Below are 6,517 nucleotides of genomic sequence, written 5' to 3' on the forward strand. Positions count from 1 at the left end.
CACTCCTCCGGCGAGCAAACAGTGGTGGGAAAGGGGCGACCGCGTTGGCAGGAAAAGCAACAGTGCAGCCACCGAGAAAACGCCGTTCACAACCAGGGGGCGGCACAGGATGAGAGCCCCCCCGTCTTTCGTGAGCGCTGGCGATCTGCAGCAGGGAAGGCGCACCAAAATGGAGTCCGCCCGTCCCTCGTCCGAGTGGCAGAGGAAAGCGTCTCGTGAAGGGCTCCAGCGTCATCTGCACCACCACCGGCACGAAGGGGAGTCTAACCCCAATGAAAGGGTCCAACGCCGGTCTTCCCGGCAATCGTCCACGCCCCCGTAGTCACCGGCACTTCCCCAGCTCGTCTCGCCGTCCACACCCTGCGGCGTCCAGCGGCGGCTATCGGCACAGGGTCCAGGGGCAGCGCCGGAGGTCGGCTAACACAACGAGTCTACCACCGAATCCGCCGGCAAAGGCATCCAAAGAACGCTAACGACTTCAGCGCTATCATGTCCCGGTTGTAGGATGGCGTAGGTAAGGATAAATAACAAGGATTGTGAAATGGAGCCGGACGGCTTGCGGAGCCGGGAGCTCAAACGTCCGTCCCGTCCGCCATCTTGGCTCCTCCCCTAGTTTCTTTAATCTTAATGAACCAGTCTCCACTCAATCCTGGACTTCATATACATATAGCCAATGGACCAAAATTGATCCTGACCTGTTCAACATGCTATTTTTTGACTCACAGCCTGCTTGGGTTTAAGATCTTGATTACCCTACCACTAATTTCACCAATTGGCTTCGCTCCTTTGCCCATTCACTAGTTCCTGCGAAAACAATCTCATCTTAACGTTGTAGACCATCGGCCCGTGGTTCTCTAAAAGACTGATACAATAAAAAAGGATATGTAGGAAGTATGAAAGGATCTGGAGGATAGACTACAATCACGATGAAAAGCTAAGTATAACAAGGAGATTCCAGTCTATAAAACCATGCTCGGAGAGGAGAAGGCCCTCTATTTTGCCCAGGAAATACAGAAAGCAAAATATTCAGTTAAAGAACTTTTTTTCTGACAGTAAAGAAGCTTTTCAAGGTGCCCTCCAACAATTCCTGAAAATTCAGTCTGTCCCTCTGTAATAATTTGGCCTCTCCCTTTCGAAACAAAGTGGAACCCATTTTAACAAGTTCTCTTCATCTCTGACTCCCTCTGTTGAAGAAATCAGCCTGAGCCATCACAAGGGTGCAAATCCCACCTTGCCAGAGTTCACACCTCTGACCAATGACCAACTCATTACTCTAATTAAAGGCACCAAATCAGGCTCACCGCTTGATCCTTGTCCTGCCTTCATTATGCAATGGCCCCGGAGATCATTGCCAACCATCTTAATGCAATCTTCAACAAAATGATCTCCACAGGGCAGTTTCCAACATGATGGAAAAAAGCGTCTATTCTCCTTCTCTTAAAGAAATCTAGCCTGGGCCCCAGTGACCCTATTAACTATCGGCCCATATCAAGACTTCCTTTTGCTGCTAAATTAATTGAAAAGGTTTTAAATCAGCAACTAGTGGCAGGGCCGGACAGGGAACCAAAACCAGCCCTGGCAAAGTGCCTGGATGCCCCCCCCCCCGGGGGGTTGGGGGTGCCGCAGAGCCCTTTGCCAGGGCCAGTTTTTGGCCGATTTTGTCACAAGGCCGATTTTGCAGAAAAGGCTCTGTAACAAAATCGGACCCCAGGGGCCCAAAACCGGCCCCCACCTGTGCGGCACACAGGGGGATTGCCCGGTGGCTGCTACGGCCAGTCCGGGCCTGACTAGTGGCCTTTATTCACACACATGTGATCCTGGGCCACACACAATTCGGTTTCAGGAGCTGCCATTAAACAGAAACTGATCTGATAAGGCCACAGAGGAAATAAGATACTTTGGACAAAGGTGGGCGTGCTGCTCTTGTTCTTTTAGATCTGTCCGCAGCCTTTGATACGGTCAACCAGAGTTTGTTGGTTGATTGCCTCAATAGTATCATGATGAAGGAACTTGCACTGTCCCTTCCTTTCTCCTTCCTTACAGGAAGGGAGCAAATGGTTCCCCTGAAGGAAGCAGAGTCAGATCCTTTTGTGCAGCCGTCAGGCGTTCCCCAGGGGTCTTCCTTAAGTTAGACTCTGTTTAATGTATCTGTGACACCCATGGCAGAGATGATTAAATCATTTGGTTTCTCCCTAACCTCATACACCAATGACACCCAAATAGTTATGTCCTTCTTCGACCCTTTTAATGACACCTGTCAGAGATTTAATACCTGCATGTTAGCCATATATGATTGGATGGATCTCAACTGTCTTCAGTTGAATTCCAGCAAGACAGAGGTACTTCTCTTCAGGAAGGATATTTCATTTTGGTCATCTTCTTGCTTCCCTCCCGGGTTGGGTGCCCTACCTGTTTCAGATAGCAAGGTTAAGAACCTAGGTGTTATTATACATAACAGACTTGCTTTTGGTGTACAAGTGAATGCAACCACATCAGCACCCTTTTACACCCTTGCCATTCATCCCCCCTACTCTTTGAATAACTGTAGTAACGGCTCTCACCCTAGCCAAACTTGATTATTGCAACAGATTATATCTGAATCCACATTTCCAATATGCCAACAAGCTTCAGGTTATACAAAACGCATGAGCCAGACAGCTACTGGGAATTCCTAAAACTCTGTCAGTCAACCAAGCCTTCCAGAAGCTACACTGGCTCTCGTAAAACATAGAGTGAGTTTTAAGGCCCTATGCATTACTTTTAGGGCCTTACACAACTCAGGCCTCAAATTCCTCAAAGCAAGATTGAGATGGTACCAGCCATAAAAGCGGTTACACTCAAGCACTGCCTTGAATATTGTAATCCCAACCTTTATGCTTTCTTCTGAGGCAGGAGAAGTTTTGTAGTAGGGGCCGTGAAACTCTGAAACTCCCTCCCTTTGCAGATTAAATCTCTGCCTGATTTACTAACCTTCAGAAAGGTTCTCAAAACCAGTTTTTTTACCAACTAATGGGTATGCACCTCTCCTTAACCTGCAGCGCCGAGATGCCTCCAGGTAATTGCAGCGCTTTACACACAAATATTTAACAGAACATAACCTCTCCCCGACCATCTCTGATCATAACCCGCTACTGGTAAGCCTAGGCTGGGAGAGAGTCTGGCTGTGCATCCTGGAGGCTTTGTCCGGAAGCGTTAGAAGACGCAGTTGAGAATGCTATGGGTCTGCGTCCACTCCCCAAGTGGAGTGGGACGTGTTTAAAACAGTGGTCAGAGGTCAATGCAGCTCTGGATCAGTCTGGGTCCCTCGGACCTTGTTGTTAGAAGTCTCGAAGGCCGAGGAGTCCCTATGAGCTGTAGACCATCATGGACTGGGTCATCCAGAACTACAACCGGATCTACTAGAGTGCCATGAAAAAGTAGGTGAACAGGTGGAGCTATTGCGTAAGTTTGTCTGTAAGAATTATATGGCAAGGGCACACGCGGAGTGGGGCCGGCTGGCTCACTCTTGGTATGTCTGGCCAACCCAGTAAAAAGGGGCTCAGTTATTGTGGAGCTAGACTCCGAACAGGGTATGAAACTCCACCACCAAGAGTACATTAACCGGGAATTTTTTAACTATTATGCCACCTTGTACTGCAGTTCTATTACTTGTTTATCTGTCAATATAGAGGGATTCTTGGTACCTATGACCCTCCCTACAGTTACCCCAGAAGATGCTGAGGAGCTGGCCGGGGACATTTCACTCCCAGAGTTCCGTGCAGCCATACGGTCTATGGCCCGGAATAAAACTCCTGGCATGGTTGGGCTACCTGTGGAGTTTACCTCAGCGTATGTTAAGACCCTGGCCTGCAAGCTGGTCGAGCTCTATAACACTGCTAAGGGCATGGGCTTGCTTCCGCCCTCCACACGAGAAGCCCTGATAGTGCCGCTGTTGAAACCAGGAAAACCAGCTCATGTCAAAAATGCATACCGCCTGTTATCGATGATGAACGTCATCAGGTATAAAATACTTCGTAGGATACTGGCCACTATTCTCCTGCAACATATGCCCACACTCATACATGCAAAACAGGCAGGATCCATCCCGGGCGGCAACACACCACCTAAAATCCGCAGGTTCCTTGCATTACTGGAGGATAGCTTATATGACAGGAGACAGGCGGCGATGGATATTGAAAGGGATTTTGATAGCCTGGGATGGGCCTTCCTGTATGGTGTCATTAATTGCTTTGGGCTGCAACAGGGATTTATAGCGAGGATAAAACTATTGTATAGGGAACCTCCTGCCAGAGTTGGGACGGGTCGAGCTATCTCGAGTGGTTACAGTGTGGAGCATGGGATTCACCAGGGCTGCCCTCTGTCGCCTTTGCCTTTTTTGCGCTGGTGATGGAGCCTCTGGACTGAAATGCCAGGGCCTGGGGGGGGGGGGGGGGGGATAACAATAGGCACACAAACACATTACATTGCGTTATACGCGGATGACCTGTTGCTATTTCTGCATGACGTGGGTAGGGAGTTGACTGGAGAAGTGTGACTCAATGGGTAGAGCGTCAGACCCTGATGCAGAGTTCTGGCCCGGGACCAGGGTTCAATTCCTGCCTCAGCAGGTCTTGGGCTCAATTTCCTCAGACCTGCTAATTCTCGCCTCGGTGCCTCTTCTAATCATGGGTCCCACTCTGCAACTCTGGGCAATAGCTTGCTTAATCTCCACAACGGCTCCAACAGCGCTAGGATGCCTGACTGCACCTTGGGGGTGCCCAGGAGTGGGCGCCTCACAGGGAAAAAGCCAGGAAGGGTTCCACAGCAGTATGCGTACAAGCGCCGGAGGGACCCCATGTGGGGTGATTCGGGCGCTATACAAGTACTACAACATTTACATTTACCAGTTACTGGAGCTTTTTGGGTCCCTTTCAGGACCACATGTTAATTGCCAGAAGTCCTGCATCTTTCCAACTGGTGGCCAGGGAGTCCCCGTCAACAATAGGGAGTTTAAAATGGGAGACTAGATGTTTGCCTTAGCTGGGGGTTCAGGTGTTTCATGCTCTCATGGACTTGCTGGAGGGTAATGTGGGGACAGCTCTGTGGACTCTCCGCTCTAGCACTGAGTTTTGGTCTACACTCCAGGCACAACAACAGTGGGAACCCTCTTTTCCGCTGATATGCTACGTCCATTTGAGGAGTTCTGATCACAATATGACCTACCAAAGGGCCATTTTCTTCTTCATGGTGTGGTGAGGACAACAGTTCCCAGACACTGAGGGACGGGCATGGCAGAACCACCACATGCAAAAAGCTGTCAATACGTGGCCAACTCTTTGGGGACAATTAAAGCTGTAACTTGTTGATATAAAATACTGAGGGATGTCTCACTACTACCTCTAGATAATCTTAAGTGTCACTTGGGCGGAGAATCTGGGGGTGTCAATACTGGAAAATCAGTGGACATCCATTTCGGAATGTATACCCAAGGTCTCCTGGAATGCAAGGTTTATTGTTATTCATACTATGTGCTTCATCGAGCGTACCTCACCCCTTGGAGGGTTAACAGACACTTTGTGATAAGCGAAGCAAAATGCCTGAGGTGCGGGGAGGTAGGGGTAGAGTTCCTTCATATGTTTTGGGATCGCTCAGAGCTCCGAAAATATTGTAAGGAGATCGCAGGGGTGCTAGCTGAGCTCACAGAGAGGGAAGTCCTGTGTACTTGGGGTCATTGTCTCTTAAGCTCAGTCCTACACATGGCCATGGATAAAGTCATGAGTCGGTTTCAAGATTTAGCCTTTCTCCTAGCAAAGAGGAAGATTGCTAGGAACTGGAAAGCACCAAGAGGTCCCTGATTAGAGTGCTGAAAAAAAGAGTTGCTAAGACAGGTGGGTTACGAGAGGGAGGTGCTGCTCCGGGAGGCCAAGAGAGGCCTTGGACTATAGAAGTGGCCAGGGCGTGGGAGGCATTGGTTGATGAGATCCAGCACCCAGACCCACCTTCCCCAGATGAGATGCTGAGTTCCCCCCAATGACTGTAACAGACATGGGCTCAGAGTCATCCTGAGGGATGCCCAGCAAGTGGCTTGACACCCTAGTATAATCCTGAGGTTGGGGGACACTAAAAATTCATAGTACCGCCTGTTCAGACTTCAGGTGGCCTCTTCTTTCTGAGGGGTCCGGAATAGGCCGAGGCACAACTGGGCTGAGGAGGCAAAGCAGGTAAGAGTGTTTTCCTATAGCAGTAAGTTGTTGTATGTTTGCTGCAGAGTGGGTGGGTCATGCTGTCGTCCCTAACAAGCTGCTTACTAGTTGATCCCTGTTGAGATTTAGGATGTTCATTTCCTATTTTCCTATCTAAGTTTTGTTCTACAGCCTAATTGCATTATTTAATGATATATGAAACTTCTCGGATGTATGCAAAATTTCCAAAAACATCTAAGTTCTTGTTTGTTTATAAATTATTTCTTTTAGCATTTGCCTTGCAATCCTATGATTTAATCAGTGCTTTAAATGGGCAGGTACTCATTACCTGCACT

This window comes from Lissotriton vulgaris, chromosome 12, assembly GCF_964263255.1.
Source record: "Lissotriton vulgaris chromosome 12, aLisVul1.2, whole genome shotgun sequence".
NCBI lineage: Eukaryota > Metazoa > Chordata > Amphibia > Caudata > Salamandridae > Lissotriton > Lissotriton vulgaris.